This window comes from Protopterus annectens, chromosome 4.part1, assembly GCF_019279795.1.
Source record: "Protopterus annectens isolate FY-2018-M chromosome 4.part1, PAN1.0, whole genome shotgun sequence".
Taxonomy (NCBI): Eukaryota; Metazoa; Chordata; order Ceratodontiformes; family Protopteridae; genus Protopterus; species Protopterus annectens.
The window spans coordinates 884,241,040-884,253,276 of NC_056734.1; positions in this window are offsets into that span (position 1 = coordinate 884,241,040).

The window sequence follows — 12,237 nt, forward strand, 5'->3', positions numbered from 1 at the left end:
CAAAATTCATTTTAAAATGGGTGGCGAAAGCCAAACACACTCTGGCTAGGCTTGTAAATGCCCTAGGGCAGATAGCCTAGTATGAACCTATGAACCTATGAACGTAAGGGCAGATCCTGCCTCTTAAACCTGGTTGAGTCATTTGAAACAGTCACCAAGGCCATTGATGAGGGGATGGTAGTCCACACAGCCTACCTGGACCTTGCAAAAGCCTTCCATACAGTACCCCACTTGGTCATCATAGATAAGATCACCAGCTTCAATAGAAACCCCTATGTCACTAGATGGGTTGCAAACTGGCTCAAGGACAGAACCCACATGGTCTGAAATGCTGTAGCCATGTCAGACCACAAACCAGCTACAAGTGGCATCCCACAAGGCTCAGTCCTGGGACCTCCCTTGTTTGGTATATATTTCTCAGAGTTACAGGCCAACACAGAAGGACAGTTGGTGAACAAGTTTGTAGATGACTGCAAACTGGGCGCCATAATTGACCCTCCAGCTGACACAAGCATCCTACAAAAGGGCCTCATATAAACAGACAACTGGTGCCAGAGCCATGTCCTCAAGCTAAACACAAAACAGTGTATAATCCTCCCCTGTGTCAAAAACTAAGTGCCCACAAATTACTACATATGTGGTAACCCATTAAGTATGGAAGAAATGATAAGGGACCTGGGGACCCAAGTTGATAGCAATCTCACATTGGACAACCATGTGGCCAAAGTGTTCAGAGAAACATTTCATATAACCCACCTAATCATGAAGGTAATCACATCTACATCAGTGGAGGTCATTGTGCCTCTTAACTCATCCCTCATCAGGCCCATAATTGAGTACAATGCCCCTTGTGGGATGTACCTTTTCAGACACATGCAGCAGCTGGAAAGACCACAAAAGTACCTCACCAGAAGGATCAAAGGGCTCAAACACATGCCAGTCACTGCCTGGTTAAAGAAACTGCAGCTCCACTCAGTGGCATACTGCCTGCCCAGAGGCGATCTGTGCCAGATGTATAAAGCCATGTCCAACCTGGAATCAATGGACATGCTGCACCTTGGAAAATCAGAATCCCATCAAGCTATGTGCTCAAGCGACCTGAACCTCAGGACTGAAATAAATATGACATGCTGGAGTGACAGATCCATAACTCAGAGGCTCCCCCCATTCTTGAGTAAACTCCCACTCCAGGTTAGCCAGAGTCCCTCATTGACTCTCTTCGAGAGGAATCCTGATGAGTGGATGGGAGATTGTAGGTTTACCCTGGGTATCACTTCTATGTCAGTGTTAACCAGAGGCACAGTATATGAACCATGAAAAATGTAATGGCAAACTCCACTTATAATGTGTGTTGAAAGCCAAACACACTCTGGCTAGGATTATAAATGCCCTAGGGCAGATAGCCTAGTATGAACCTATGAACAGAATCACACACACCAATTAGTACAACTGTGGTCACTGTGGAATAATGTTTGCCAATGTCCACCCAAGTTGGTGAATACACAGCAATGTTGGACAAGCCTGGTTTAAGTACGCCATAGCTGAACAAAATGCAACATGCTCATAGTTGCCCAACTGGCCCTTAACTAGTATGGTCTGCTCAGTATGAGCATTTACAGCAGTGATGGGACTCAAACCCATGATACTGTGCACCATAATGAAAGTACTGAACCACTACACCATAACAGTATTGCAGTGATCAGCCAGTATAAGAGAAAGTTGCCAAGTCTTTGCAAACTATCCCATGGAAACCCTGCAAGCACAGCATAATCCCTGTTGAGTTATGACACAAAGGAGTCTGGCAGTAAGAACACAACATGACTTCCAACACACACAGTATTAATGTCAATATTGGTCATGTTCACACACAACCACAAATGTAGTGGACTTCAGATCACAACATATGGAAAGGTCACACTGGGCATGCTCACACACTTGGATAAATGAGACACATGTCAGGCAACAAACCATGGAAAGCCTAAACTGGGCATGCTCACACACTTCGTCCATGTCTGAGTATAGCAGTCAGTCACACATATCTGGCAGTTGTATGTGTTAAGCCAGAAACCTCCCAGAATCCAGCAATCCACCCTGTGCACACAGTTAAATGACAACAGACACATATATTAATATACCGGAACCCTGTCATGATCAAACATGTTACCACACGTTGTTCACAGAAACTGTGAACGCTATGGCAATAAAGACCTGCAAACAGTAGCAGCAACAAATATTGTGCATCCCAAACATAAACATAGGTGCAGAGGTGAATACTAGGCTGTCTGCCCTGGGGAATTCATAAGCCTAGGCAGAGTGTATTTAGCATCTGCCTCCCCTTTAGAGTAGCCTACTGTGCCTCTGTAAAGTAGGTCACAGAAGGCACCCTTTAAGGCTACTTTGCTGTGCATCTGTCAAGCAGTGACACAGTGGAGATCCCAGGGGTGAATTTGCAATTTCCCATCCATGCGGCTGTATTTTGCTGGAAGAGGGTTGGTGAGGGGCTATGTCTAACTTTAATTGGGATTCAATTCCAGAGTGAGGGGAGCCTGTGAGTAATGAATCTGTCCCTGCAGCATGTCCAATTTATGTTTGTGCTGAGGTTTACATCCCTGGAGTGTGTAGCTGTAAGGGTCTTGGATGTTATGAGGTGGAGCATGTCCATTACTTCTGGGTTTGAAATGGCTGTGTACGTCAGGCATAGATTACCTCTGAGTAGGCATTAAGCAACTGAGTAGAGCTGGAGATCCTTTAACTGAGCTGCATAGGACATCTGTGTGTAGCCCATGATTCTCTTCGGGAGGTACTGTTGTGTTCACTGTAGTTGCCACAGGTGTTGGGTAAGGTACACCCCAAAAGGGGCATTGTAGTCAAACATGATCCTGATGAGTGAGTAGTAGAGGGCCACAATGACCTCACATGATCTACATGCAAACACCCATGTGAGAAGGAGGGCTATACAAAGTTCTTAGCAATGACTATCTGTCAATGTGATTAGCAAAGGAGAGGTTATGATCTATCTGGGTCTGTGGGATATTGCTCTGTTATGTAGTAGCTTCCTCCTTCTGTTGTACAGCTTATATATGGCTGGGGTCAACCAGACAGGTCTCCTGTTTTGGAGGAGTCATGGTTTTATGTGGGATAGCATGATCAATGCATACCTGCAGCTGCTCATACAATGTGTTTGTAAAGAATTCTGCAGATTGGTCTGTATTAACCTCCAGCACGGGGCCTCTGAAGTATTTCACCCCAGTCTTCACAAGTGCAAATTCTGCTTTCGAGAAATTCTTTACAGTGATTTGCTTGGCTGGGTGTGGGGACGGGATATGGATGTCCAGGGAAAGTTGATCATGGTCTGATCTTAGCAATGACAGTTCTACCTCTGGTGTGGAACATAGAGTCCCCATGTTGATGATGATCAGGTCCAATATGTATTCCCCCTAGTGGCTGTGGTGACTGGTTGTGCCATAGCACATGGATCCACAAATTGTAGTGGCTGTAGGGTGATGTTGAGGGCTTGAGTAGTATCCCCAGTCAATATTTGTGTACCTGAAGTCAACCACTATAATGGTGTGTGTGAAGACCTTCATATCCGACACTGTTCCCAGGAAAGCCAAGTGTGGTTACTGGGTATGGGTGGGTGGTCTGAACTACACACCAAACCAAAAGGCAGTTTTGCACAATGGTAGGTGTATATGTATGGCCTGTCATGCTTAGTGCAGTGGGACCAACCCAGAGGTGTGTGTATCTGTGATGTATATGGATACACCCCCTACTTGTGTTCTGTGTCACAAGTCCTGTGGTCATGAAGCATGGTATAGAACATAACCTGGCAGTGCCAGTGTGCATATGTGACCCTGAACTAGGTTTCTGTGAATGCACAGATATTGTTATCCCCCATATGAGGGATAGTTAAAGATGTACATTCTTCTTTGGAAACACTGATGATGTCAGCACCCTACAAATACAGCAGGAGAAAGGAAATCATCCAGTAATGCAAATAGCGCACTGTGCTAATGCATCTGTCTCAATTATCATAACCTAGTTAGGTAGGAGTTTGAATCCTACAAATGCCATGTGTGCGTTTGTCACACAGTTTGTGAATGTGTTATGTGTTTTGCTTTCATTATTGTATGACATATTATTATAACAGTAATTGCCATGCACACATCAGGTATGTGTTTGCCACATACAGATATGTACCTGTGGCCTATAATAGTTTCTATGTGTGAAGCCTGTCTCATATGAATACAGTTGTTACCTTTGCCGCCATGTGCTGCAGCTTACCAGACCTTAGGCCATACATGTATGTTGGTGACAATGCAAGCTACTGCAGTGATCTGTGTCCTAGGCCAACTATGTGACACACACCCATGAAAGCTTTGATAGATTAATGTGGGTGATGGTTCATGTCTGCAGTATATGTCAGACATGTTAAAACACAGCAAAGTCTGTGAGTGATGGCCATCCAGTGTAGGTGTGTGGCCACTGTTGCCAATATGCATACAGACACCTTCTTGCTTAGGTGATACACAGAGTGACTGCAGAATACCTTTGGAAATGTGAATATCACAGGATAGACAAGATAACACCTGTCCACATGTACACACCATTGCCTGTTCTATATGATGGGTGCTACCACCTACAGGGTACTGTTGGAATACTATGCTAACTACATGCCGATGACAATGCCACAGTAGCATTACAGCAATATACCATGGCTTGGACAACAGGTATCTGTCCATATGATACCCTTGTGGTGGTTAGGTGTGTCATGTGTAGAATGCCTTGTAGGCCATTGTATGTATTTGCAGTCATGGATGGACATATCCATAGTGTGTTGGCATGTACATGAGACTGCTATATGCCAAAGGGTATTGTTCCCAGGGATGTGTGGGGCTCAGTAACAATGGCTACTGGTATAGTGTAGTACTGCAGGGATATCACTGACACCAGATTCCTACGTCTGTGTATCAGTTGAGGAGACACCATGTAATGACCACTGAATGTCAGGCTATGTAAGCTGTGTATACTACCAGAATGCAGACCATTGACATGTGGAAACCATATCACCCACAGCATACTGTCGAACCATGTCATGTTCTATGCTGACCATGTTCACAAATGTACACCTGCAAATCGGTGATGCAAACATCACACATGTACTGTCCACACCCCAATACATGCAGGCACAGGTACACACAACAGCCATGTGGCACATGTGCAGACAGTACACTTTGGGAATTAACACTGGTGTATACAAAACTGTAATGACAAACATAGTTAATGCATCATGCATGCTTGAATCTACCCACAACAATATCATTACACTGTACTGCTAACAACATGATAATAATACTATAGTGCTATGTAGTCACCCTGTGCATCAGTACCATTCTGTCCTGTTCCAGCATCAATGTTACAGATGGCAGGAGGTGGCACAGTTTCATCATATGCACAGTGTGTGTACTTGGTTTGCCAGAGTCTGCCATTGACACATCCAATCGACATGTATGTGTGTGTGTGTGTGTTAGTGAGGGACAACAGTACAAGATGGGGCAATGTTGCTGCGATGCGTGTGTGTATGTGTTAGCCCTAGGTGTTAGCATTATGTGTGTGTGTGTATGCATGCACACAGTTCCACCATGTGCTGCCATATACGGGTGTTTGCAGACAGCCAAAGACTGTACCTGCCAGGTCATACAGGTCACTGTCTCTAGCCACGGACACAGTACCTGTACCTGGCAGGGGTGCTATGGACAGTATCAGGTACTAAGCCAGACTGGGTACTGTCATCAGAAGCAGTGGGTTGTTGACTGGACACATGTCCCTGCTGGGACTGTCCAGAGCCACGTACACGTGGTCTTCTAGGGCGGCCTAATGACAGTACAGACCCAGCATTGCTGGGGCTGGTACTGGCACTATGGGAGCGGCTGCGGGTTTGTTGTTGTCCGCGATCACTGGCAGCTGATAATGTTGCTGGCAGATGTCCACGTCGATGCCTCAACCATCCTGCACTGTCCTGGCTCCTGGACATGTAGTTCTGGAACAGATCTAATGTGTCCCCCCAACGTCTATCAATGACATCACTGATGTTATGGATGGCAGACGCAACGTCATGCATAGTGTCATTCATAGCGGTGCGATGTGCTCTAAGCTCCCTCAGACCCTGTCTGGTGTACTGTTCTATACGTGCCTGTGCCTGCATTACAGCCCAGAACATAGCTGAGGTTGATAAACCTCTGTGGGTATGTCTGACAGGGGCAGTCCGACCACGGATGCTCCCACGAGAACCCCTGGACATCTGCCTGTGTGGTACCATGTCAGGAATCTGGCCATGGCTGCTGTGAGGGGATGCATGTGCCAATGATACCACACTACCCTGGTCAATGCCCACTGTATGCTGTCCCTCAGCTAAGGACATTGGTGACAATGGATGTATCGGCAGGATGACTGTGCGCATTGATGGGGTTGACTGCTGTGTACTGTCAATTGGATGACCAATGACAGACCCTGTCACTCTTCCCTGTGCCATTACACATGTATCATCATTAGCACTATCCCCAGCAGTGGCTTCAGGTTCCCTGCTGCACTCCACCAGAGCAACATCAGAACCTGTGAGAGGAAGATAGGAAACACAGTTTACAAATGTGTACACGATATTAGCACATAGTCACACATGCAGACATGCACACAGGCACACATGCACACAGGTGCACATGCACACATCCACACAGGTGCACATGCACACAGGCGCACATGCACACAGGTGCACATGCACACATGCACGCATGCACACATGCACACATACACACAGGTGCATATGCACACATGCGCACATGCACACAGGCGCACATGCAAACAGGCACACATGCACACAGGTGCACATGCACAGATGCACACAGGCTCACATGCACACATGCGCACATGCACACAGGTGCACATGCACACAGGCACACATGCACACAGGCGCACATGCACACATGCACACATGCACACATGCACACAGGCGCACATGCACACATGCACACATGCACACATGCACACAGGCGCACATGCACACATGCACACAGGCACACAGGCACACAAGCACACAGGCACACAGGCAAACAGGCACACTCCTCAGTACAGCAGATACAAACACAGACACACCTGCAATCCAACACATACACAATACTGTTTTAAAGTGGGTGACCATTTCACAAGGAAAAAACATCACTGCACACGTGTCACCATGCAGGTTATGTGTTGCACAGGAACATGCAGTGCAAGTGTAGACAGCCCTTGTTAATAACAGTATACGTGTACTTGATGCTTGTGTGTAGTTGTTCAGTGATTGTCTCCACCCTGGGACACAATATGTACAAGGTCATTACAATGCTGTGCAAGTGTTACAAGCTATGGGTGCATAGATTTGCACACACACACACACACACACACACACACACACAAAACACATGACGGTGCTACACAATAACAGCTATGTGTACATTTGTGGTCAGTGGAACTGGATGTGGTGTAGTAATGTGAACCATGATCAACATGCTTCTTGTGGTCACTCAACAATAATAATGTGTGCCAGACAGGCAGCTAGCATGCTGTACCTGAAGTGCAGTAACATGACTACATCCACAATTACACAACCACTTGTTACATGGGTGTGTAAGGTGGCCAATAGTGAGCATTGCCTAACATGAATGTATTATTTGTTTCAGACTGTTGCACAAAGACATGATAGGCCTCTACCCCTCAGGTATATTATGTCTGCTGTGTAGATAAGTGGGATGCTGAAGGCTGGCCATACAGCAAATGTCATAATTGGACATGTGTAACAGGCTAAGGTGTAGTGTGTATGCCAAACATGTGTGTTGTGTACATGTGTATCTGGTGTGCCTATACAATGTCCAGTACTGTGTTGCCACACATGTGTGTCATGCTCTGTGTATTGCATGTGAGTGAGGCAGCTACTGAGAATAATGGGATATGCATAGTCTCACAGCAAACATGCACAGCATGCATTATGTGTAGGTGTGTTACATGTGCACACACTACACCTCCATATGACATGCACAAGTCATTAGCAATAGTATTGTTATTACACACTCACCAGCATGGACTGGCTGCCTTGCTGTCACTCCAGAGGGACCTGCAAACATATGAGAGTGATTGCCAGTGGCCACAACTGTGCCTTTGATACTGTGATTATGATAACGTACAGTAGTACAACAGGTGGCTTTCACAGGTGTACAGATTATGCTCAGAATATCAATTTTGCAGAAGACTGGGCAGGTTAAAAGCTACACAAACAGTACACATCTCACACACGCATAGACTACCAGTACAGAGAACAATCAACTACAGATATGGGATGTTACCTGCACACTCCATTTCAACATGCTGGGTGGCTCCGACCTCCATGATGACACATGTTTGTGGATGTTCTTGTTGTTGGCCTGGAGCCACAACACTTAGGAGGTGCTCCTCCACACTGGTGAGGGGGGGTGGATAGGTACCCCACCACCTGTGGCAAGCTGTTGTCTGTGGATATCAGATGCACGCTGCTGGACATGTCTAATTAAATCACTGCAGTGATGGCGTACCTGCTCATATGTCTGGTTATGCATGCCTATGTCATTTACCCGATGGACAAGTTCTTGCCACAGTGCAGCCCTCTCATGCTGGTTCTGGCTGGTCCTGGAAAACAGCACAGAGTAATTATGCACCAGGCTCTGGTGGATCTTCTGATCCTCTGCTGCTGTATACGGTGGGTTTCTCTGATGTACCATCACCCTGGAAGGAAGGAAAAGAAAAATATGTGAGCAAGTCATGTGGCACACTTAATATTCAAATTTACTGATATCACTTCACTGCCATATATAGCATCTGTCTGTCTATCAGGTGATACACATGTTCAATACCACATATCAGTGCTCAACCCACAACTGTCTGACAGTGCCTGCCACACTCCATACAACAAACTAGTATACACCAGCACTCGGCACACTGTTTGGGATACAATGCACAACCTCACACTGGGGTATATATCAAGCTAATGGATGAAGAATATTGTCATCCCATGCAATGAATGCAATACACATATACAGTTTCAATGGTAATCCACCCTAGTCTTTGATGCCATACCTCTACCTGACATACGTGCACAGTTGTTACTAAAGCCAGCATACTGCTGTCACAGAGTATACATGCTGCCAGGTACACACACATACTCTGTAGCACACATGTGATTGCGGCCATGGTACAGGCATCATTACACACACATTACACATACATACAACACACAAATGTATGACGACACAGATGAGCATTAACTGTGTACCTTATAGTACTGTGTGCCCCTACTTATAGATACCTATGCATGAGGTATGCAATCTGTGCAGACTACAGGTAACACACCAAACAGTATTACCACAGAATGTGAACATACACCATACTGTAGTGTTTATGCCTACAACATCAGATAGTACAACAGTCCATATGTGAGCTGGATTCAACAGCAGTATCACTTAGTAAGCATTCATATATTGCTTCTGCCTATGATGGGACACAGCAGTCGTACACAGGGAACTATGGCACAACATATGCCAATCTACTATGTTTGCATCCCAATAACTGACACATCTTTCTCTAGCCTCATACCAAGGACACCAACTACCATGACAGACACAAACTCACGCTAAGCTATCACACCTTTACAGACCTTGCACACAGTCAGTGTCACACTCATTCAATGTCACATAGCTGGTATTGCACTGAGTACATGTGTGTGTGCATTGTGTCATAGGTAGGTACTATGCTATTGGCCCTGGGCCTAGGGCAGCCTAGCCATATGCTACCATGCCCTTTTGTACACATGTACTGTGATTTTACTTGCTCCTGTGAAATGGTTACACACAGGTGACTCACAGGGCATATTAACTATCTACATGACATTCATCAGGGGTATGTATGACATCTACTAATGAGGAGCCTTGTTTGTTAATGCTGGGTGGTTTAGGCCAGGATATGACATATTTGTGTACAGAAATGTGTACCTCCAGCCTGTGCTGTTTAGTGCGGTGACAGGCATTAGGGCCCCAGGTCATGTAGGCTGGACGGATTGTGAGGTGTTGCCATGGTGGTTGGTCAACTGGTATGGGTGTGACATAACTCTGTATGTCCAGCACTGGTAACCTCTGTGTAGGCAGTATGCAAGGAACTCTAGCTGTGGTTTTGTGAGTAAGTCTGCATAGGGAATGTGTTTGTGGCCATTATCAGTATTTCTTGGGTATGTCTGTGGCCTTTCCATTTGCTGTAGTTCTTATGGGAGGTACATACTGCATAGGACATTGTGAGGTGTACAGGGGTACACTGACTTACATTTCCCTAGCTGACACACCTTTTGTGATGACATGTACCATGTACAGGTATTACAAGACTAGTGTGCCACTGTGGATATCAAAGGGGAGGCTATTGTACACCTGTGTCCCATGTTCCCTTCTGACACCTCCAGTGATAGGCAGGCAAGCAGCTATGTGGTAGTTAGTGAGTAACATGTTTTGGAATGGGGTATGGTACTGCAGTATCAACACTGGTGTTTTGTCCATGCCTTGGTCACCAGGCACCTGTAGCAGTACATCTGCCCCCATGTCCCCCTCTCTCACTTTCTCTTTATATATATATATATATATCTATATATTTTTATATATATATATATATATATATATATATATATATATATATATATATATATATATATATATATATATATATATATATATATATCAATATATACATATATATATATATATATATATATATATATGTAAATATATATACATATCTACATATATGTATATATATCTATATACTCACCTCTATATATAACTATATATATATATATATATATATATATATATATATATATATATGTATATATACATATCTATAGACATTCATATCTATCTGTATACATGTATGTATCTAAATTTATATCTATATATGTATTTGTCTATTATATCTGTATGTATATACATATTCTTTATCTATCTATCCATATATCTCTATGTATCTATACAGACCTCTATGTATATATATATATATATATATATATATATATATATATATATATATATATATATATATATATATATATATATATATATATATATATACACACACTTCTTAACATCCATTGCTGTACATATACATGCACATGTAGGTACATGGACTGCCCACCTTTCATGGTGGGAATATCACTTCTGCAACAGTTGTGAGACATGCCATTCTGTAATGATATTGCAAACTGTTGTGCATAATGCATTATGCTGTCCTCAAGCCATATAGCTGTAGCAGGCCTCACTAGCTCAGTCCCACAGAAGTTCACCACCACATGACATATACCTGCACTGCATGCTGTTTTCAATGCCACACACTACAACCTACACTGATATGTGCACATAGCAACCTTCAACTACATATGTATGTCCAGCCTTCACTAACAGTTGCAGTATGTCCCTTGTCCTATGCACATCTTCATATACATATAGATACAGACTGCTAACACATATGGATGGTTCACAGTATGTAGATTATTAGATTATGTAGTTTACATTACCTTTGTCTCTGACAGCTTTTTTTTTTGGATTTCTGGTTTGCTGGCTGCCTGGATGGCTGGCTGGCTGGCTGCCTGGATGGCTGGCTGGCTGGCTGCCTGGATGGCTGGCTGGCTGCCTGGGTGGATGGCTGGCTGGCTGCCTGGATGGCTGGCTGGCTGCCTGGGTGGCTGGCTAGCTGGCTGCCTGGATGGCTGGCTGGCTGCCTGGATGGCTGCCTGACTGCCTGGATGGCTGGCCGGCTGGCTGGCTGGCTGTCTGGATGGCTGGCTGGCTGCCTGGGTGGCTGGCTGGTTGCCTGGGTGGCTGGCTGGCTGGCTGCCTGGATGGCTGGCTGGCTGGCTGCCTGGATGGCTGACTGGCTGCCTGGATGGCTGGCTGGCTGGATGGCTGGCTGGCTGCCTGGGTGGCTGGATGGTTGGCTGCCTGGATGCCTGGATGGCTGGCTGGATGGCTGTCTAGCTGCCTGGGTGGCTGGATGGCTGGATGGCTGGCTGCCTGCATGCCTGGATGACTGGCTGGATGGCTGCCTGGATGGCTGGCTGGCTGGCTGCCTGGATGGCTGGCTGGCTGCCTGGGTGGATGGCTGGCTGGCTGCCTGGATGGCTGGCTGGCTTGGTTTTTCTTT